Source organism: Protomyctophum bolini (assembly GCF_963924005.1).
Source record: "Protomyctophum bolini genome assembly, chromosome: 17".
NCBI classification, from domain to species: Eukaryota; Metazoa; Chordata; class Actinopteri; order Myctophiformes; family Myctophidae; genus Protomyctophum; species Protomyctophum bolini.
Window position 1 is genome coordinate 21942748 of NC_137878.1, and position 24457 is coordinate 21967204.

General features: G+C 43.7%; 1 protein-coding gene across 1 annotated transcript in view; it reads right to left on the reverse strand.

Annotated features, from left to right (window-relative positions):
* csmd2 (CUB and Sushi multiple domains 2) overlaps positions 1-24457 on the reverse strand; it is a gene marked incomplete at both ends in the record, with an annotated part of 362644 nt that overhangs the window by 274883 nt on the left and 63304 nt on the right. The gene's annotated exons all lie outside the window — the stretch shown is intronic.

Genomic DNA, 24457 nt, shown 5'->3' on the forward strand with positions numbered 1-24457 from the left:
AAAAGATCCCAGACGCATACAAGCACGTGCACAAAACCACACACGCGTGCGTGCGGCCTCGCAATCAGCTCACATGCAGTGGAGTCACAGTTTTACACACTCCCACGCTGTGAAGGAGCTGGCTAGAGCATGTGTTGGACTTTGGCTGAAACTCTCTCTCTCCACAGGGACGGAACCGGACTGAACTCTGGAGAGGGAGAGAGAGCGAGAGGAGGGCTCTCAAGACGGTAGGCCAGCTTACTGGCAGCGCACCACCACACACACCATTGCATCCAAACCATTCTACTCTATTGTATGGTCTGAGGAGGAGGGATGCTTGTGTTTGGTCCAACATACTAACAGTCCTACAGTCATGAGTGCGACACCGTACCCAAAACCCAACCCTAAACCTAGCCTCACAGGAAGCTGTAGTTGGAAGTTGTTAATATGTCTAACAAACGTAAGTAGTTCACAGAGAACAAACGTAAGCACCCGGAGGACGAGAGATGAAGCTCTGTCACGTTTGGGCTGTACACAACCATGTCTGTGGTCTGACCATGTTTGACTTCAAAGTATGAATCTCCTTTTTTAACTTTTACTGATAAACAAAAAGCACTACAAGACCATACTTAATACCCCATTAACATTGTAAGAGTGATGCATTAAAACTGCCTCTATTGCACAGCAGGAAAAGTCCACTGAAAAGACACATAAGGTTCAACAAGGACAATGTTTTTCATTGGCTTAACTTTCCATAAAAGCCTGCTCTCTGGCAATAATTGGTTAGTAACTGATTTGACTGCACACAGCTGGTGTCCAATAAGCTCATCAGGGGGGAGTGATGATGCTGAGTCAACAACCATGACCTCCATGCCTCGGTATAAAAACAAGGCGAGCAGACGAGACGACAAAAACTTGGCAACATCAAAGTAGCTTATACTGCTTTCATGTGGCGTTGAATATATGGTCTACAAGCTCCCTCCAGAAGTGCCATATGAAGACATCGTTATGTCAGAGCAAGAGGCAGGCAGGCATAAACTGAGGTGAACATATGGGGACAAAAATGACCAAGCCTGCAATCTACCAACTCACAACACATTTTGGACACATCAGGAGGTTGTATATCTTATATAGAGGGAAATACTAGGATCTAGAGCCCTAGTAACGTTACTAGGTGCACAATCTGCTCCTGGATAAATCGTAGACAATTTGCCCTTGGATAGATGAAGGCGGTGACGGTGTAAAACTTTCAAGCCCATGTCTTTTACTATCGAGGAAGAACGTGCAGCTAATGAATAATGGACTTTTCTGATATATGATGCCAAATCAGAATGCACATTGATAACACATCACTTTGATTACTCCCCTGGTGTGTACTTTTACAGAGAGAGCAACACCTCCACAGTTCCACTGTCAGATAGACTTATCTCTGTCAGTCTCCACTGTGGCGTAGCCTCTTTTCTGAGCAGCCAGGGCCACCGTAACACAACGTCCCACCCAGTGCTAACAGATTAGCATAGACGCAAGGACTCATCATGCCTCATTAGCATATTTGCCGACAGGGCTAGACATTCAGTGCAGCAATAAAGCCACAGGGAGCCCTGGTGGAGAGACATGGTAACTACTCTCCTTGTGTTTATTTATTTAATGTATCTCCTTCTAAGGAATATTATGGGTAAGTTGGTGGATATAATGTGCACAGTGTGCGTGGTAAAGAAATAAGAGATGAGACGACGACGGATACAAATGAGAGCAGTGCTGGGAGGGAGTGTGTGTGTGAGAGAGAGAGAGAGAGAGAGGAGCAGGATGACTGATTTCATTACATTAGCACCGATTGAGAGCACAGGGCTTTCAGATCATGCTTGTGTGAGTGTGTGTCGCATGCTTGCACTTAGTGCATGCGTGTGGTGTGTGTGTGTGTGTGTGTGTGTGTGTGTGTGTGTGTGTGTGTGTGTGCGGGTGTGTGTGTGTGTGTGTGTGTGAGAGAGCATGCAATGTGTGATATTCTCATCACACTCCCCATTTGAGGTTATTAGTTTGGGCAGTAAATTAAGTCTAATAGTGTCATTAATGGTTCAGTCCCTGGACACAGCAATGCTGGGAGCACTGAAGAAGCATACAGACAGAGTTGTTTAACTCAATATACTGCAACAAAACAATCAGAAATTGTAGGGCTGGTGGCCAAACATTTTAAAAATAAAAGATAAAATTAAATACCGGTATATATTTTTTGTCAAAACTTTACACTCATTTATACTCCTTTATATTTTTCATTTCATTCATGATTTGTAATGTACAGTTTTGCAACATTACATGATTGACATGACTCACATGCTGATTGGTTATAGTATGCTCCAAAATGAGTGTCTACTGTCTAGAAATATGTCTTGCATATTTAGTCGTTTCTATTATATAACTTAGCCATTGAGTTCTCACAACAGATGTGTACCCAGATATTGTAGGCTATTATTATACCACATGTAATCATTGTTGCCCCCCTCTGCTGCTGGGAGAGCCAAACATCGTCTGTACACAACTCTGGGATGATGATTGGGATTTTTTTTCTCTGTTCCAAGATAACAATTTCAGATTGTTATCTGAAACAGATTGAAAAAGAACGTTGTCACAGCCAAAAGGCTCAAAACAATGAATGTCTGTAATACAGGCATTATTGTTTCACACACACAAATAATGTACGGTACTGTATGTGTGTGTGTGTGTGTGTGTGTGTGTGTGTGTGTGTGTGTGTGTGTGTGTGTGTGTGTGTGTGTGTGTAGGCCAGCAACCAGTATATATTAAGGTTGTACTAGGCCTGCAGGGATTCACAGCGGCAGTGAAGGAAAAACTAAATAACCACACTACGTTATTTAATCTCATTTGTTACAATCTGTTCCGTCCCTTCCATGTGGGCTATATTATCTTTACCAGACAGAGAGCGGCTCAGATCGAGACAAGAGGAAAGGAAACCAAACAAACAAACACACCAGTCAAAAGGAGCTCGAGAGCCATAATGAGTAAACAACTTGGAATATTCTTTGCCCGGTAACTCCGCCATTAGTCTCCATTAATCGCCCTCCCCCAATGCACCGCCTCTTCATACATCAACATTATTTCACAGATCATCTTGCGAAATTCAGCAGAGGTTTATAGCCTTTAAGAAATGTCTTGAGAGATGGCTAATGGCTTCCGTCTCACGTGGGAGAGAGGAAGGGAGGCTCCCCACACCCCCACACCCACCGGCAGCCCCGGGGCCTGTAATGGCAGGTCTATAAGTCACTGGAGTGGGGGAGCCTGTGGCACGGCTCTTCCCCGGGGGCCCCGGGTGCTTTAAGCACTCGCACTGCTGAAACGGCAAAGGATGTTCCTCGTCCATCAATACAGCACACCCTGCTGGCCCCCAGCCCAACCACTGTAGTTGGGGCGGGGGGGGGGGGTTGCCGTGCACCCATGAACGTGCCCACAGCACACATGCAAGGACTCGTGTGCATGAGCACACATGCGAGTATACAGTACACAGGCTTGGCCCTGCTCACACACACTTGTGCGTAGTCAATACATGAGTTGCCATCGATCATGCCACTCCTCTCTTTCATTGTCTGCATGCTGTACATTAGTCTCCTGCTTCCCCTCCCTGTCCCCTTCTGTCCCGCGGTGTCAAGGACGGAGAAGACTCTGTTTCCCAGTGGTGGTGGAGAAAGTGCTCAAATGTTTTACTGATAAAAAGTATCAATACTGCAATATAGAAATACTCAGTTAGACGTATAAAAGTCCGGAATTGAAAAGGCACTTGAGTAAAAGTATTGGCTTGATCAATGTACTTTTAAAGTACACGGTAGTACGGTAGAAAGTATACTATAGGCTACTCATTAGGCTGAAGTGGTTCGTGTATGTTTTGTAATAATAATCTAAATCTAAAGTAACTAGTCGTAACTCAAGTTTTCAAATAATTGTAGTGGAATAAAAAAAAGTACAAACACCTCAAAACTATACTTAAGTACAGTACATAAGTAAATGTACTTAGTTACTTTCCCCCACTGCTGTCGAGGACTGCATGGGGCATGGGGAGAAGACCGGGGAGGAACCGAGATAGTCCCTCGCCGCATGAACTTTGACTCTAATAAGAGTGATGGTCTCTCTTCTTGGGATACTTCGTGTCTGCTCCCTAATTTGTCATTGCTTTTTTCCCTCCCTCTCTCGCCAGGAAGAGGTGAATACTAATATACCCCAGGCCCTACAACCTTACATACGGTACTGTAGAACACATTTGTCACAACATGGCCCCACGGAAATAGCTTATGCTGCAGGATAGAAGAATCTTAAACGTGTAGGACCGCGTAATGAGAAGCTGAAGGTAAAGAGATTTAATGTGTGGTAAAGGAGAAAATTGACTTGAAGGCTTCCCCAACTAGGCCTCATTTAATTTCTAGGAACGAGCAGAAGAGGCAGTATGCTCTGTCATAATAATCAGAATGTAATGGCAGGGGAGTCACAGTGAGTAGAGGTTTAAGACAGAGAAAGACATGGCAAATATTTTGACGTACGTCAAGAGAGAAGAAGAGCAGTGGCAGATGGAGAGACACAGAAAGAGAGAGAGATGTGTGCAGGGGACAGGTGGAAAGGCAGGTGGAAGAGAGAAGTTGTGTTTAACTACTTGAACCCTAACATTCGCCGAAAATAGAATGTGTTGTGACTCGTGAGCTTGTATTTTCGTTCTTTTTAAAGATAATTTTGGGGGATTTTTGCCAGGTGCGAAGCAGCCTGGCTTACATTTGCACACACCACTACTGACGCCCGTAAAGACGACTCTAAACACGACATAGTAATGATTGGCTGCCTCCTAGCGACCTAGTCATTGGCTGCCTCCTAAGCCAATGGGAGTCTGAACGGCATAAAAACTCATACTCTGAACGCGGCAACGCGGAGCGAGTGGCAACAACAGCTAATGTTGCTGAAGAAAGCCATACCACGAAACGAACGAGCGCAAAATCCTAGGCAGGTTGTGCTTACTTACAACCACGCCCCGCTTCTGTGGCCAACGCGGAAGTGCCTCTCGCCTCTTGCCTCCAACAACTGCGGACTAGAACTAAATATATTACTCTAGACTAGACTGCAACGGAGGCCCACCCGCCATCTCAAGCGAACTTGAGCCACGTGAGACACCACCGAGCGAGCCAAAGTGAGCGAGTTACAGCGCCGAGCGGGGCCCTTCGAGTTGCGAATAGTAAAACATGTTCTGGTGAGAGAGTTTGCCCCAACTGCCACTCATGGCTACTGGCCAATCACAGCGTGTCCTTGTATACGGCCTGAAGGTCAAAAGGTCAGTTTCTCTCCAGACTATAAGCAGGTGTGTTGTCAGAGCTTGTGGTAAAACATTTCAGCAGTGGTGGGAAGTAACTAAGTAGGCTACATGTACTTAAGTACTGTACCTAAGTACAGTTTTTAGGTATTTTTGTATTGTATTTCTAATTCTCAGTACATTTACTTCTACTCCACTACATCTCAAAGGAAAATGCAAAAATTGCACTTTTACTCCACTACAAGTATTGTGCTTATACACACGCGTGAGCACACAGGGGCTATGCAAGCAACACACACACACACACACGCGCGGTGCATGGGAGTTGCCAGCCGTTGTCTGGTCCATGTGTATAGGGAACAGGAGGCATTGATTGAACTGCTGCTTGACAAAGCAGAAACCGCTTATTGAACTAATGCGCCTGTGTGTTGAGATCGATCTCACAATGTCACTTCTGAATGCATAGCCGAGAGACGAGACGGAGGTATGCGGGAAATGGAGAGGGACAGAAGGAATTAGAAGAGGGAGTTGTTGGCGGTGGTGGGGTGGGCAGGGCATGCCGGGGGTCATTGAGACGGATGCAAAAGAAGAGAGTAAGTAAAGCAACACTGACAAAAGTACGGACAAGTATTCGATTGAGAACAAATGAGGTTGCATTCCTCTTAAGTTGGACTCTGTCAGACTGTCTTTAAGTTGGACTCTGTCAGACTGTCTTTAAGTTGGACTCTGTCAGACTGTCTTTAAGTTGGACTCTGTCAGACCGTCTTTAAGTTGGACTCTGTCAGACCGTCTTTAAGTTGGACTCTGTCAGACTGTCTTTAAGTTGGACTCTGTCAGACTGTCTTTAAGTTGGACTCTGTCAGACTGTCTTTAAGTTGGACTCTGTCAGACTGTCTTTAAGTTGGACTCTGTCAGACTGTCTTTAAGTTGGACTCTGTCAGACCGTCTTTAAGTTGGACTCTGTCAGACCGTCTTTAAGTTGGACTCTGTCAGACTGTCTTTAAGTTGGACTCTGTCAGACTGTCTTTAAGTTGGACTCTTTCAGACTGTCTTTAAGTTGGACTCTGTCAGACTGTCTTTAATCCCTTCTGTGTCTCCCGCTCCCTCTCCCACTGAAGGAGGGTGGTGTGCTACAGCTCGTAGCTTGAATAATTTCATGGCTAGATGCTGCATGTCACAATGTCTCAGTGATTGTTTGTTCGTGCCATCTGTCTGTCTATGTCTCTTATCCCCCCCCCCCCCCCCCTGGATGGATGCTCTCTTTTATAGAAGCTACTGTATCCCTTTACTTTCAACAGTGTTGGGCAGTAACTATAGTTACTAGTAATAGATTACTGTAATATTATTACTTTTCCCAGTAACGAGTAGTGTAAGGTATTACTCTGCCAAAACAGTAATATTATACCCATTTACTTTGTAAAAATAGCATGCACATATTACGTACCGGTATTACTTTTTTGTTTTTGTTTTGTTGGCTGTTGGCTTGAAAACATTTCATTTAAAAGATCAAGAGAGATTGTTGCTTCATTTTATAGCCATTTTCGCTGATTGGTGACTCACTCTTCTTCTTAATATTATTCAAAACAATTGGATTCAGTTCTAAAAGAAGCTGACTGAGCAGATTGTGTTTTTTGCGGGTGGGGGGCGCACAAAAGTAGCCTAATATGTTATAGTAATATGATATAATTATATTAGTCTTGATTCCAAGTAATAAGTAATATAATATTATTACTTTTTCTAAGGAGTAATAAGTAATACGTACTTTACGCAATACCCAACATTGACTTTCAAAGTATGAGTCAGCCTCCCTCACTATACCTCGTAATGCCTCCCCACTCGGTTCAGTGGTGTTGTTTATTTCCACAGGGACGGCGGGACGCGGAGAGAAGAGCGAGGGAGGCAGTGATTGAGATGGGGGGGTGGGAGGTGGGGGGGGATTACACTGACAAGCAAGGGGAAAGCATTGGTGCTGAAGGCTTTTATGACGCTTTTATTTGCTGCACTCTCTTCTGTCACAATATCGTGTGTGTGTGTGTGTGTGTGTGTGTGTGTGTGTTTACTGTATGTGCATGCATGCATCTGTGCAAGCATGTGTACGTTCAAAACTATTATGAACTATGATGTTTGAGAATCACTTTCGACATGTACAATACTGCGTTTCCTCTGGAATACTGCTGGATTGCTGGGTAAGACATCAACATACAGTACCTGTAGATTGCTGGCATATAGTCAGTGGGAGAGTCCTTCCCACGTTATAATGGCAAGAGGTGTCTATAAAACACGCAAGACTAGGTATTTGGGCATAATAGAATATGTATTTGAGACACAATACAAAATCCATCTGCAGGCTGGAAGACCGTCTAATTTAACTCAACTTGTCGCAGATCTCTCTCTCTCTCTCTCTCTCTCTCTCTCTCGAAAAGAGTTATGCTTACTGGCATCATAATTGGACACTCCATCACCGTGCAAATAGATTTTTCAGCTTTCTATTAGGTTTATTTCTGCAATCTATCAGCAACGTACTGTGGACGGGTTTGAAGAAAGGTTGTCTGAGAATCCTCCAAGGGACTACTTACACAACCAGATAGCAATTAATTAATGGGGAGAGAGATATACACATTGTGTCAAGGTTTGTCGGAGGTTGATGTAAACAAACAGTGAAGATCCGTGGTAATATGATATCACCGTTCCAGCAGTGTATAGTATACTGTGGGCACTGGGCCGGTCATTCATAGAACTAATGGGCCTCATTTCCCAAGCTGTTCATCAATTTCCGACAATATTAGCGTGTAAGGAGTGGCGTATCCTAAGCACACTTTGACGTGAGATTCATGAAAGAGGGTGCGGAGCCTTTGATTTGTGCAGGTTGCGGAGGTGAAACGCATGATGGATTCCAATCCAATCCAATTTATTCCAGCTGTGAGTGTATCACAAGCACGCTCCCATGTAGATCATTAGCATTGACACACGCCCCATTTAACACCATAAAAGGCAACCAGAAATGACCAATGTATGGGAAGAAAAGAACAGATCTGCAAGATTACGACGTGTCAGCTCGCACCGTCTTGGAAAAAATCATTAACAATGTGAATCACATCTTGATGATGTCATCAAGATGTGATTCACCATGTTAATGATTTTTCTTGGGGTCGGGGGTTGAAAGGTTTGGGAACCCATGCTTTATGCTGACGTAGAATATGCAATATCGACAGGCTGGGTGCTGGACTAAATAAACTTCAGTAGGTATTGGATGGGGCCCGCACACCACAGGTATAAGAAAGACCTTCTTTATTGAAATACTGACAGTCAGTATTTCAAAAAAGAACGTCTTTCTTATACCTGTGGTGTGCGGGCTCCATCTAATACCTACTGAACCCATGCTTTATGCACAACTAAAATGACACAGAAGGACGTTGTAACAGGTCTAAAAGAGTTATAAAGTAACTATAGTTAGTAACTGCTCTCAAAATAGTTACCGTACTTTAAAACCACTTTAAAAGTAACTAGTTAATTTACTTGAGTTACTTTTGTGTTACTTATATTCATTTATTTTGAAAATGTATGTACTGTAGTATATATATATTCAAGCGAGTGGGAACTGGCTTTTAGTTTGCTATACTGTAGGTCTCTCACAATGCGATAGCTGGCTGTTTCTACTGCTATTGATCGGTTTGGGTTTAGCATGGTTACCCCAGGCCTCAGTGCTGCGTCACTCACATAACAATTCCAGTAGACCAGGCCCTGTTCTGTGCATGATACGTGCGACGTGTTAACACAAACCCTCTGGACCAAAACAACAGGTGCCACTTGCTAAAGTGAGAAGGAAAGAGGGGACATATCTGCTTGGGTGAATATCTGTGGATTAGGGCTTTCACTTCTAGTGATTATTACTAGTTGACTAGTTGCCTAGTTTACTAGTCGACAAGTCGACTAGTTCTTTAACTACCTATTATGTAAAAAAATAATGATAATAATAATAATAATAATTGTACATTTTAAAACGGTTTACATTGGTGACTATAATCTAGCTGATCTTGGGGCCTACAAAAACGGGGGGGAAAAACATTTGTTTTTATTTTCTTATCAACTAGTCAACTAGTACCAACAAGGTCAACAAGGCCCTACTGTGGATGTGTACTGGTATGTTTTTTTGTATGCACATAGTAGAGCATAGTCATGGAAAGGAATGTGTGAAATGATGAAGGGTTTAAATTGAGACTTCATAATACCTATATACAACAACATGAGGACGTAAAGTGAGTTTTGTTTAATTCCACAGGGTCTTAATCAATCTAAATGCACAATTCCAGTTACTTTAGGCTCTGAGCCACTGCTTTGTAATGATGTGTCCCCATCTGCCCTCTGAGTGACACAACGACTCACTAATTGCCTGAAATCCTGCGGGATGAAAATTTGGATAACAACTAATTTCCCCTGTCTGCATGAGAGAAGCTGCACTTGGTCTTTCACCCTGAAGAGAGTCAAATAAAAAAGGGACAAGGGCTAGTGATTTCTGTTCATGGGTGTGCGTGTGTGTGTGCGCGCGTGTTTGTAAGAGAGCGTACGTGTGTGCCGTGTCCGTGCGTGCACAACTTATGTTACTTTGTCTGTGGTAGAGGTCCTACTTTTTCATGTACCGGCGCACGCACGCACGCGCACGCACACACACACACACACACACACACACACACACACACACACACACACACACACACACACACACACACACACACACACACACACACACACACACACACACACACACACACACACACACACACACACACACACACACACACACACACACACACACACACACACACACACACACACACACACACACACACACACACACACACACACACACACACACACACACACACACACACACACACACACACACACACACACACACACACACACACACACACACACACACACACACACACACACACACACACACACACACACACACACACACACACACACACACACACACACACACACACACACACACACACACACACACACACACACACACACACACACACACACACACACACACACACACACACACACACACACACACACACACACACACACACACACACACACACCATCAGCAGGTGCAGTAAAATAAAAAAGGCCAGTTGTTATGTGGGCGGCGCTGGAGTGTGAAGGAGAGCTCAGACAGAATTGATGTCTGCCGATATTGTGTGTGAAATGCAATAATGTGCTATTCAGCTGCCACCGTACTATGGATGAGTCTAAACTAAGAGGGATATGTGGGGCAGGGCAGGACGGGGCGGGGTGGGGTGGGGTGTTCCAGAGACACTGAATTAAAGCAAGGGGGGGAGAGAGAGAGAGAGAGAGAGAGAGAGAGGACAGCAGAACAGTATATCCGCATACAGCCCCAAGTATGTCTGTCTTGCAATGTTTGAGATCTCTGATCTCTCCTTTGGCTTCCCTCTCTGGAACATCACCGGCTCCCTATTACACACCAACGTGAATAGAAAATGACACACACACACACACACACACACACACACACACACACACACACACACACACACACACACACACACACACACACACACACACACACACACACACACCATATAGATGCAAACAAGAGGCACACTTGTTTCCTTGCATTGATTCACAGACGGGCTAATCTGAGAGGTTGGATTCTTTTTAACACGTCCCAATGGGTGATGAACCTATAGCATGCCTGGTGATGATTGCCTGATTCAAGACATGCCTTCTACCTCATTCCCTTATCCGTCTCCTCCACCAGACCAGCTCTCTCTCTCTGGGTTGCCTTGGCAACAGCCAAGGTCCACCTGGGACGTTGGGGATGGAAGAGTGATTGGTGCATAATCGTGCAGGTGTGAAATGTGAGTTCACCTATATTTCCCCCGTAAGTAAGTAACTACGTTACCATACCCTCAACATGTACTAATACCCTCAACACATAACCATACTCTCAATGTGCACACAGCCTTGATACTCTCAACACTAGCACCCTGACCGTGCCTCAACATGTAGCCTCAACATGTCTGAAACCCCCTGACTCCATCGTGACCTTGTGTCTTTGTGACACATGCCGTTTTGTCCTGTCATCCCCCATGGGGACCATTTCCGAAGCGGAGCATAAGTGGCATGGAACAGCAGTGTCGCCTTTCGATAATGACCATGAATTATTATTTTTTTAAAGCGACAAAGTGGACAGTTAATAATTGCACACACATTTGGTGAGCCACAGAGAACTGTAGCCGAGATGGCGTTGAAATTCAGTGAAAATTAGGACCTGGACTTTATGTAACTACATTCGCAATATCAGCAGCACACTGTAACCCAAAACTCATTCTGAATCTGACCTGTGCCATGTCATTGTCACTCAGTTGTGGTTACATGAGCCAAGTTAATGCATTCTTAATTAAATTAATCCAATCAACGATTCAGTTAGATGAGTGCCGAACACAATTAACGGAAAATAATGTCTCGGACATTGTCGATCCATATTTGATTGTCGATCCATATTTTTTGGGTTATTTCAATCCGCTCCTTCTCATAATACAAAAGAACGAAAGAACAAATTTGCAATGGAAAATAATGACCTTTTTTCTCGTCTGTGGCATATTCTGTTAAAGATAGTGGACAGGATTAGTTAGTATTGCTTTGCATATTGTTGCGTTCCTTGAATAGCACATCAACAGATATGTCTGAGTCTGGGCGGCTTTGTCAGAGTAGCCGCTGTACTGTATACCCGTCTGTCTTTTGAATAGTTTTAATTTAGTTTTAGTCACATTTTTGTCACCTGGAATGTTGTAGTGTTAGTCTAATTTTAGTCGACTAAATCTACAGTTGATTTAGTCGACTAAAATGTATTCTGGCGGGCCTTGATGTCGTCGTAATTGGCTGATTTTACACTTGCTGAAAATAGCTGATCTCCAAGCTCACAACACGTTTTGAGCTTGTAGATCTGCTATTTTCAGCATGCAACCAAGTGTAAAATGACTTGTGTCTTTCACTTATACTGGATCTCTTGTCCACTCGTGTCAATGAATTTAGTCTTAGTTTTAGTCATCATAGCTTAGTTTAAATGTAGTTTCCATTTCATTTGTCAGTGGAAAAACGTAGTCGAACATTTTCCGTCATAGTATTAGTCGACGAAATCAACACTGTCTTTGTACCTGTGCCTCTTTTATATGATATGTTGTCCTTGGCTTTTCATTATCTGTCACTATCTCTTATCAGCTATATACTAAGCCTACATTTACAGAGCATGAAGCCACTTGAAAGAGGAAATACCCATAATGGTGGAAGTCTGTAATCTGGAATCTGGAAGGCTAGGGGTCAACAATGTCTTCTTTTCCAATGAGGCGAAGACGAGGGGATCGAAGGCTAGAACTTTTCAAGAAGTATTTCCCTTTGTAGTTGACAGGTTTAATGTCAAGTGTAATGGTGTGTGTGTGTGCGCGTGCGCATGCGCATGTGCGCGTGTGTGTGTGTACAGTAAATCTACTGAATTTATTCACAACGATTCGTTGATATAAATATCTTCTAAACATACGTTATATACAAAAACAAATCGGTATAGAGACTTGCCATATGATGTCGTTTCAAAAGGCAGGCGTTGGAGGGGCTAGCGGCCCTAAGAAAACACACTAAACACACAAGATAATTTGATTTATCTGAAAAAGTAATCGATAGAACATCGCTAGGAAAACAAATCAATAGTCGCAGCCCTATATGTGGATGCAGTTGCTGCAGTGTGTATGCATTGACGTGAGGTCCATTTCTCTGGGGAATTGAAACGGAATAACCATATTATCATAACCGTCTCGAATGAGCAAGAACCTTTTATACATTACATTGTGACGAATGTGACCCAGACTGGCATTGACTCAAGTGGGGAGTTTATACAGTGACGTGCTGAACATTGTATTGAACTTACATATTGAAGTGGCTCCATATACTGTGGGCTTGAACAACACATTGAGCTGCTGTGCGGGGCTGAAATTGCACAGTGCCACAAACATATTGTATGATACACTGTGGGAACACTGAAGGTTGCTCTGTTTGCAGTTTTTTAGGGGTTGTTGTTGTTTTATCAGACCCTTGCAGCAGGATTGCTGACCGTATTCTCTGACTGCCTGGCACCCCGGCTAAACTGCCAGCGGCCGCTACAAGTTTCCATGAAAAGGAAAAATATATTCTTTGGATATCGGTCCACTAGGGCATTTCCTTTGTAGAGATTGAGCGATTGGCAACTAGCCAAATAAAGTGACAGCCCCTCAAATGTAACAGCATCTTATATACGTAAATACAGCGTCGCTCAGATTCTGAGCTGTTATACTGACTGTGTTCCATTACATGTGTAGCCCATTATGCCCACAATATTAATTATATTGTACAGTAGATTAACATTATTATTATTTATTTTTTCTCTCATCAAGCTATGATCAAGGTGCCAGCTGAGTGGCATTGTGGTGTAGAGTGTCTGCCCTGAGAGTCATAGGGCGGCTGTGGCTCAGGAGGTAGAGCAGGTCGTCCACTGATCCCTGGGTCGGCGGTTCGAATCCTGGCTCCTCCTCCTGTCCACATGTCAAAGTGTCCTTGGGCAAGACATTGAACCCTACATTGCCTCCAATGTGTTGGTCGGTGTGAGCTGTGAGAATGTGGGAAGTGAGGACGCTGCAATTCATTATACCAAAGACTATGGAAATGGTATCCAATGCTTCCCGTCTTGGCACTCAGCATCAAAGGTTGCATTGGGGATAAGTTCCTGTGACATACTGTACTGTACTGTACTGTACTGTACTGTACTAGAGTCATGTCCAGGGGGTGATCTTGTACAACACACTGCCTCTTGATGGAAACAGGGAATTAGCATTGGGAACCGTCGCGATTTACCACGGCTAATTACTATGATCAAGATGGTGACTTTAAACTCATTGAAAAAAATATCACCTCTAAGAAGAAAAAAACTGTTTGTGTGCAATGAAATTGCATTGTATTGTACGTTTGGATCATACACAGTAAATCGACAGACAGAAGCCTTTTATTACCATATATATAATAATTATTATTTATTATTTTCGTAAATTAATGACGCATCGCGCTGCAACATGATGCGAGTCTGTAGATTTGCTGTTTTCGCAATTTTGATAAAAATAAATATTATAATGACCAAAACAGGGATGTAATGTTAAACGTGGCGAGGTCTGTTTTGGGGATTGAGGTTTGTGACTAAGTAAGAAAACGACACTGGATCTATCCACATTATTGGTTCTCATTTCCTGACAAGTCGAAGACATACGAGGTTTACCGTATGCCTGATAGCAACCGTTATGTTTGTCCTGACAAAACTGTCCGCACTCTCAGCTAATGATGGCAGAACTTTTGAACAGAAAGGAGAAGCCTCGCTCAGGAGAAGAGCACATTCACAGTGCTCTAGTGCATACAAATAAATGCATTAGAAGGTCAACATCATCTTGCGGGAGGCTATAGAACAGTCTGTTCTGAGTGGATGTACAGCTGCGAGATTTGAGTCCCTATTCCATACAGAATAACATCCAGCAAACTTTAACACTCTTAAACTGAGGTGTCGTTCTCAAGTGCCTCCACTTCACTTCCTCTGACGAAATCTCCGTTCCCTCTATTCCTGTCGCTACTACCCACCATGCCAACCACACATCCATACAAGCGCGCGCGCGCACACACACACACACACACACACACACACACACACACACACACACACACACACACAGTACAGTATCTTCCCATTCCTCACACCTCATCAGAGAACTTCATTAGCATCTTCTGCTGGATGGAGGTTACAGAAGAGCTTTGGATGTGCGCCCTTTACAACCCTCATCCTGCCATGTTCTTCTCAGCCCCTATGCTTCCCCTCAGGCAGATCCACGCAGATGACGGCTGTCTGTATATACAGCATGATGGGAGCGGGGAGAGGAGACGTTTGCGTTCTACCAATTCCCACAGTTCTTTAAATCCCACCTGTCATTCCCAATGCTAGCCCCCGTTGCCTTTGATTCCGGGCCCAGTGCCTATGGGTAGTATGGTTCCCCCCCGGGAGGCACCCGTTCCATAGTCAATACGTGTTCCTCGCAGTCAATCCCTTTCTGCTCATTTCACGGGAGAGAGGAACAGCTATTCAGTATTTGATGCAGACTTTTATAATGTATAGGAATATATAGTAGATAGATACTGTATAGTATATAAATATAGTAGATATTAATGACTGTGTTGAATAGGGTCCCCCAGGGGGGTCCCCCTGCCTTTACGCCAGATCTCTCTGTAGGTGAATGTTCGCATGCCCAGAAGACACTACAGGTTTATAGTGGTTAAGAATGCAATTGATAGTACTCCATATACTATACATCAGACACACACGAGATAGACTGCACTCAAAGCTCGCGCGATGAAAGATTCCATTTCAAAATGCCTCTAATACGCTTCCACACACAAGAAACACATTAGTCGGCTGCAGGCACAATTTCCTCATTTCTTTGGCTATCTCTGCTGCTTATTAAATCCACAGATATTGCGCACGCGCGCGCGCACACACACACACACACACACACACACACACACAGACCGTGCTAAATGATGGGTGAGAGACAAAGACCAAAACAAACAGGTGTGCTGTTCCTTCATGCCTCAGTGGCCGTGCGCTTGCATGGCATTACTGAAGCAGGTCGGTCCACTTAGGCACGCCGTGAGAGAGACAGCAGGAAGCCCATGCAGGAACAGACCCATGCGAGAACATTATGCTGGTGGATGTATAATACAGCACACACACACACACGTACACATGCACACACGCACGTACGCACGCACACACATACATACACAATCAGCTAAAAGCCCTGATTCTGCGTGACTCATGTACAGTATGTCAAGATATTTGTCTCTTGTGCGAGTGGGCTAGAGGAGGAAGGATTTCTCGATAACACATATCCTCTCTTCACATCTTCTCCTCCCTGGAATCTGTTCCACTAAATCAGCCTGGAATGGCAACGGCCAGGTCCTCCTCTGCTCTGTGTGTCCAAGACGGAGGAAACGCAGCCGTGTATGGCACGGCGTTATCGATTGCCAATAAGTGAGCGAGGATAGGAACATGCATAGCTGACCCACATGTTTGTTGGAGAGGACGATGTTGTGCGTCGAACGGATGCAGCAATTCCCTGAGTGCTGGTGCATAGCTGTGCGTGCGTGCATGTGTATACGTGTGTATGCGTGTATGCGTGGTGTATGCGTGCGTGCGTGCGTGCGTTTAGGGCGTTTAGGGTAATGTGACTGTTTGGGGATGGATCTAACCATGCAATATATCACATTATAGACTGAACTATTCCCAATCCAATACAGAACATTCAGCAATCCCATGGCAAGTCTGTAACCGCAAATTCAAATGGTTTCCATGAAACAGTCCCTGCAAGTCAAACATTCTGGCATGTTTACCTTATGGACTATATATGACTCAAATGGTGCATTTGGTAAATGGTGCATTTATATAGCGATTTTATCCAAAGCGCTTTACATAGTGTGTTATACATTCACCCATTCACACACACATTCACACACCGATGGCGGAGGAAACCATGCGAGGCACCAACCTGCACATCGGGAGCAATTAGGGGTTCAGAGTCTGACACTAACTCTGGGCGAGCTGCTCGAGTGGCCACTCTACCGCTGATCCACTGCTGCCCTCCCTCCCATGTACTCTGGACATTACTGCTGACCGTTTTACAAAGTGTACAGCAGTTTGTTTGGTCTTTGAGGAAGCCAATGTTTCCCATTCATTTCAATGTGGTAGGCCTATCATACATTTTATCATGCAGATTGATCTGAAAAGTCTAGCTGAAAATAGTCCCTGGACAAAAGATTGATTAAATAGGCTAAACAATTCTTCTTAACAGCTCAGTGATGGGTAGCGAATATTGACTCCATTATTCAGGTAAGCTCTGAAACATTTGAATGACTTTGGAGAAAATATAATGCAGCCACGCCCCGCCCACCCACCCTCAAAAAGCTATTAGCGGAAAACGAATGTTTATGTACGTACCATACATAACCAAAGCTGTGATTAGACAATGTATTAGCAGTGGCACCGTCCTTTAAATTTAACCTTTGACATTGCAGCAGCTAACAAGTGACATTGCAGCAGCTAACAAGTGACTTGTGCAACAGTCGATGAGGTCTTAGTGGGACAAGAGAGAGAGAGCGAGAGAGAGAGAGAGGGTGGGTGGGGGGCGACAGATTGGCAGTGGCCGATCGATTGGGCCCACTTGATGAATGGCTGAGCATTAGGACAGCCTGGTAAACGGAGAAATGATTAAACACTGCAATCGACCCGAGAGCCGCTTGGTTTATATCAATTAAAGCAAAGGGAGACAATGCAGTGGTTTCTGTCCATAGCCGCAAGCAAGTGTTTTATCATGAGTGGCAACGCATCTCGTCTTCTCAATGTTTACAGTCTATTCTATCATCATCCATTCCAACTGCTAGCTGGTAGCTGTGTTGTTGCCCTGTCAAGAAATCCTCTAGCCCTCTGGGAGGAATAAAGTTTTATTTTATATTTTATCTTATCTCATCTCATCTCTGGTAAAACTAGCGGAGTTTAAGCTGCAGTGGACGTTCGCCAGTTGTCAACTCGCCAGGTAATTACTCAACTACTCTTGAGGAGGGAGACCGTGCAGCAAAATCCGGAGTGATAATATAGAACTGTAAAAATGTACCCTTTATGGGTACAATTTTTACACGCTCACAGTTATATTAACACGCAGGGAGCCAAAAGAATTACAGTAAAAGCACTCTCCACCAAACGATTCTGTCTTCCTCAATAACTTCATATCATCCCACAATAGAGATATTTTGATCAATACGCTGTCAAGGAGAACGACTGCATGTAAAACAATGAGTAGCTGCAAATATGATCGTGTCGCCAAAATAATAGCGAGGTTCGATATCGATGTTGGCGTTACATGACAGAATACCTCCCACCGGTGCAGCACGACCCCCACTGTTAAATCAATACATCTCAGTTATATCTAAACTAATCTGATGATGGTATGTTGACGGAGGAGGCAAGGAGAATGGGAATTATGTAGGTGGAAGAATGTCATGTTCACGTGTGTGTGTGCGTGTGTGTGCGCGCGTGTGTGTGTGTGTGTGTGTGTGTGTGTGTGTGTGTGTGTGTGTGTGTGTGTGTGTACATGAGAGAGAGAGAGAGAGAGAGAGAGAGAGAGAGAGAGAGAAAGGTGAACAGAAAATGGAGAAGAACGTAGAGAGAGCGAGAGAAAATGGAAAGGAATGAAGTGAGAGAGGTATAAAGGGAGGGTGGGAGGGACCATGCATGCACACTGTCAGGCTAATTCTCACAGGCGAGAAATTGTTGAGAGGATAGCAATCGAGAAGAGTGAGTATAGCTGCCTGGAGGCAACTGAAGCGAGACGCTTTCACGCTATCACTGTAGAATAGCCAATCATGTGCTCGCGCGCATGCAAACAAGCATGTGCGATGGCTGTTGTGCCCATGCAGGGAATAAAGACAAGAAAATCTCATGACTGAAACATTTTGTCAGGCCAAGTCCTAATCTGTGATTTGTTAAACAGCATGAAAGGATTCCCCCCCCCCCCCTCCCTCATACTAGCACTGTCTTTCCTAAAACGTTGGCACAACTCGTAAAATTATGATGTTTCAGTATTATCATTCGAAAGCTATTGTTCTTGCGCTTGCAACAAATTGAAGAAATGGCCGACTGAGATTAAATCTTTATGAAATATCCGAGACCATTAGGGTTTTATATTAGTTTAGTTACTGTTCGTTTATAAAAAGAATGTATACATTTTTATCCCACGATTTTGTAACCCATTTTTCACCTCTGTGTCAATTATCTAATGTGATCCTGGGCTCTACACACCCTCCGCCTACCTGGGGAGAGCAACGGACTTGAACTCATGCTTCCTTCGTGCATGAGTGTCCAAGTTGCTCCTTTACACCTGACAGGGGGGAGTATCCCTGGTTGGACGTAGCGCATGGAAGGAAAACGTTATTCCAACCAGTTCCTTTCCCCTCCATCAGGCACCCCGGCTGGCCAGGGGGAGGCAGTTTAGAGACCAGGATTATTGCATGTTTTTTGTGAGGGTACCTACCCTAGTTGACACGGGGAGAACATGCAAACTCCACACAGAACGGCCCTTTCACCAACCCAGCCTCGGCACTGATGAAGCGGCGGAGAGAACACGCCCCCAGCACCCACAGCGTCGCCAGCGGGAATCAAACCAGGACCTTCTAGCTGTGAGGCGACAGCACTACCGACTGTGCCGTGCCACCGTGCACCCTCTACTGGTCTAGAACACTAGTCTTAAACACAGCTATCTACAAGCTCACAGCATGTCGCAGCGTGATATGATGTGAGCTTGTAGATCGGCTTTTTCCAGTGCGCGACATGCTTCCAAAATGACTGAAATCAAGTGTGGCGACTGAGAACTTTAATCCATGTATGCCTCGTCCACCCGAGGACGGGCTTCAACACATTCGGGCTGCCTTTCATCCACTGCAGGCAACTGCGTCAAAGCAGTTTCTGCTTTGACGTCTGATCAGAACGAGGAATATGGACATGAATCCTCTCTACTATGCTCCTCAGAGGTTTCAGCAACACCATTTGCAATGATTATGCCCATATTGCATCCTCTGGCATCGGCCCAGCAGAAAGACAATAAAGCTAGGGCTCAGGCAAGATGGATGAGTGGAAAGGAAACATGGCGCTCCTTTGCAAGGCTCTTTCTATTTTGCACCGCATATCCGTTCTCCGGAAAAGCTACACACGAGCACAAATAGGAGATGGTGTCACCTCTGTCTCACATGCAGGCCCACGCACGATATGAAACACTATTATTCACGCACGCACCGCACGCACATGCACACACACAAACCAACACATGTTCCCACCTCATCCCGGCTCAGAAACAATGACACCCTAATCCGAGGACAATACGGCACTAATCCACACAAAACAGGGATTGTGAGAAAAGACAAACGAGGGGGGGAAATGGGGCTAGGACGCTAACGATTAGCGTGGGCTAATCCTGATGAGAGATATAGCGGAGAGAAAAATGCTGAAAGACTAACTTTTCAGAAAAGTGTGTGCGCGTGTGAAAGAGAGAGAAACTATATGATGGATAGGCAGACAAGGAGGAAAGGACAGCACAGGGAGGGGGGGAGAGATATGATACAGAGAGAAAGACAATGCAAAAGGTGATGGACAGAGCGAGGCAAACATAATAGATGGTGATAGGAATAACAAAGTGGGAAGGGAAAGTGTTCTCAGAGATATATTGAAAGAAGGAGCGAGATACAGATGAGTAATGGCAAAAAGTTGACAAGGCGCATAACTCTTAAGCAAACTCTAGCGTGCATGCATTGCTGACTCCCAAAGTGTAATCACAAAATATATAAAGAAAAGTGAGTATGAACAAAGCGCTTCACAATGTGCAATACATTCATGCATTCACACAGCAATGACGGTTACAGGAGTTCAGTGTTTTGCTCAAGGACATTTCGAAAGAATGTAGAAAGAAACGCGTCCATTTAACACTGTTTGACTGATTGACCCACTGATTAACTGAATGACTGCCAGCTGCAGATCAATAGGGAGGCTACAGTGCATGGCAATCATAAATGCTTGTCAGCCCGTGCCAGGGCCTTATCTGAGAGAGAGAGAGAGAGAGAGAGAGAGAGAGAGAGAGAGAGACACACTACGGCTACAGAAGGAACAACTTCTCTGTTTTATTTACAGCAAGTCAACTGACGGGCCATTGAGGTTATCTAAGGCTGGAATTAATTACACCGAGGCCTATGATCCGACAGGCTGAGCAGATGACATTTACAAGAGGCCGACCGAGCCACTTAATTCCACACTTTCATAAAGTGGCAGGATTAGCTGGCGAGGCCCAGGGAGCACACGCATGTAAACAGCAACAGCATGACCTAGCAACCTCCTGGAAGAGGCTAAACAGAACGGCTGTGACGGAGAGAGAGAGTGAAGAATGAACGGGTGACATTTTAGGAGGTCAGAGGAACCCGAGAGTGGAAAGCAACTAAATACAGATTATGTAACTCTTAAAGAGTGTAAACATCAGACCTGTCTGAACTGAGTGGTGCTGTACTCTGTGTGTGTGTGTGTGTGTGTGTGTGTGTGTGTGTGTGTGTGTGTGTGTGTGTGTGTGTGTGTGTGTGTGTGCGTGTGCGTGTGCGTGTGTGTGTGTGTGTGTCAGGTTTTCCCGTGCCCTGACTGTGGGAGACGGTGTGAATCCCGCATCGGACTAAACAGTCATCAAAGGACCCACAAATTCATCTTCGGCCACGATGGACTACCTCTTTCAGCGCCACCTGGTGGTCACCAGTTTAGGCTCTGAGTGCGAATTCTCCCATTAAAAGAAAGAAATAATTTGTAACTCTATTATGCATGTAATGTGCATGTCATCACTTGTACACCAGATTAGAGGAATTTTCAAAATATGGATGAAAATAAAAAATATATATATATTATTTTGAATTCCCAAGGGGATACGTCTTGACGCCCGTGGCATCCATTACAAAGACGTCAATTAGACTAGCACCACTCAAAAATAGACTTAAATAAACTACCTTAAAGTACCTAAACATTATTTCATTTAAAAAAAAATACATTTCTGTATCTGATATAAATTTTCATCACACACACACACACACACACACACACACACACACCCTCCTATTTAACTCCATTTGAACCTAGTTAGACTACTTAAAAATGCATGTCTAAGGTTCTGTCCTAAGGAGTTCTTTTTTCAATTACTTTAGTTTATTTATTTTTATTTATTTAATTTAAAAAAAAACTAAACAACAAAGTACCCTCATGCCTTAAGGACATCACCAGAAGAGGGACAAATTAAATGAGTCTAAAGCCCAAACCAATGCAACTCAATGAGTTGCATTGAGTTTTTGAGTACCTTAAAAAAGGCATTGAGTACCTTAAAAAACGTTTTGTCCCAACGTGACCCTTTGGTGTGGTTAAAGTTATATCTGCATTTTGAATCAAGTTGTCTGCTTGTCTCATGGTCTGCACATATTTTGTACTTGTACGCATATCCGCGCCTTTCCACGTACAGTCAACCTGAAATACACAAATCAAGGCTCTTCACCCCCTTTCATTAACCCATTTAGGCCTGAAAATTTCTTCTAAATCCTCCGGTTTTCTGAAATAATTTTCACGATTTTTCAAAAATAGCAGACCTACAAGCTACAGACCTTTCAATAGCTAAATTATAACAATGTTTAAAACACCAAAAGGGGCTCCCTCCCAAAATGGGTTAATCATACATGAATATACACAACCCTTTACGCTCAAACAATGTCAGAAATGTACGACCAGGTTATTGAATGACACCCAAGAATCTGAAAAGCTGTCTGTGGTGCACATACAAGCCCAAGATGTTAAAATTGCTCCAGAAGTGTTAAAAAGTAAAATAGACCTTTACGTGTCATCTAAGTTTAGTCCCTCAGCGAAGGAGTACATTTGGGAGCATTGCATAAAGGCTTTTAGGTTGTCTCTTTGCCTGAGTGTCTAAACACTGGTACTCTACTGATAGATTTGGGCACATGTGCACTTCAGTTACCGGTACGGTAGATACGCTTCACTGGACACAAAAGCTATACTGTATGCTTAACCAGTGTTGGGCAGTAACAAGTTACTAGTAATATATTACTGAAATATTATTACTTTCCCCAGTAACGAGTAGTATAACAAATTACTCTGCCAAAACAGTAATATTATACCATATTACTCCACCAAAACACGCTGCGTTACTCGTTACAAATGAGCATCATTTGTTTTTGTTCATTCATTCATGCACTCATAGTAGCAAGTTGTCATGCAAATGGCATGCAAAAATAGAACAAATCTACGAGCTATCAACAGGTAAAAACAGAGATGCGTTGTAGCTTGTAGATCTGTTTTTTTATGACATAGCGTATGCGACCATCACTTCCAAATAACAACAGAGAAAGATCAGAGAGAGTGGCGGGAACATGACAGAGAACTGTATCGGCATTATTTTGCATTCTTGTCTGTCAAAGATGCCAAGTATGTTAATGTCCGTTGTAAACTTTGCGTGGGAAAAACAACCCTTTGCACAGCAAAAAATACATCTAACTTGAAGCATCTGTTTAAAGATGCACGAGAAACACAGAGCTCCCCACGCAAATTTGACGTGAGTCAGAAAAAGACTGATGAGACTGTTGACTATTTCGTTTCATATCCTGCAATGATTCAGTTTGGCTGATTGGAGACTTCTTATTCCAATTAATTGGATTCAGTTCTAAAAGGAGCTGGCTAAGCAGATTGTGTTCTTTTGCGGGTGGAAAGCGCCCGGTTGAAAAGTAATATACTGTAATGTAATAGTATTACTCTTGATTCCAAGTAATAAGTAATATAATACTATTACTTTTTCTAAGGAGTAATAAGTAACATAATACTCTCCTGAGTAATATTGCTGGCCCAACACTGTGCTTCACTCACAGCATCAAAATGTGACGTGATAGCATTATTGCCACCAGCATTAGCTTCTGCAATATGAACAAAGAAAATTAAAGCCAAACTAATATGGTGTTCAAGGTCCAGTTCAAGATTTTTTAGATTTTGAAGCTGATTGTCAAATATATACTCTATACTTGTTCATTACTCCTAGTGTCTTTCCTGTTCCGGAATATTTGTCTTAGTTGGTAACTCCTTCTACTCTTCAATAACCAACCAGCCAACGTCACCTTCACCTTTTGAGATGAGAGATGAGATTCAATTTATTGTCAATGTACAGTACAAGTACAGCACAGCGAAAAGTATTTTCGCATCTCACCAATGGTGCAAACATCAGTCAGTAAGGAGGATACATTATTTACAGTAGTACAGTAGTAACAGTAAAATGGGCTGAGCACTAGTCATTTAAATAAATAAATAATGATATGAGAGAAAGAAGAAAAACATGATCTGTCCATATTGCACATAGCCCTTATTGCACGTGGCCCACTGCTAAACTAAGGTCCAGAGACCATGTTCCACAAGTCCAGTGGCCATATCACACGAGTCCACATAGTGTTTATAGACTAGGATGT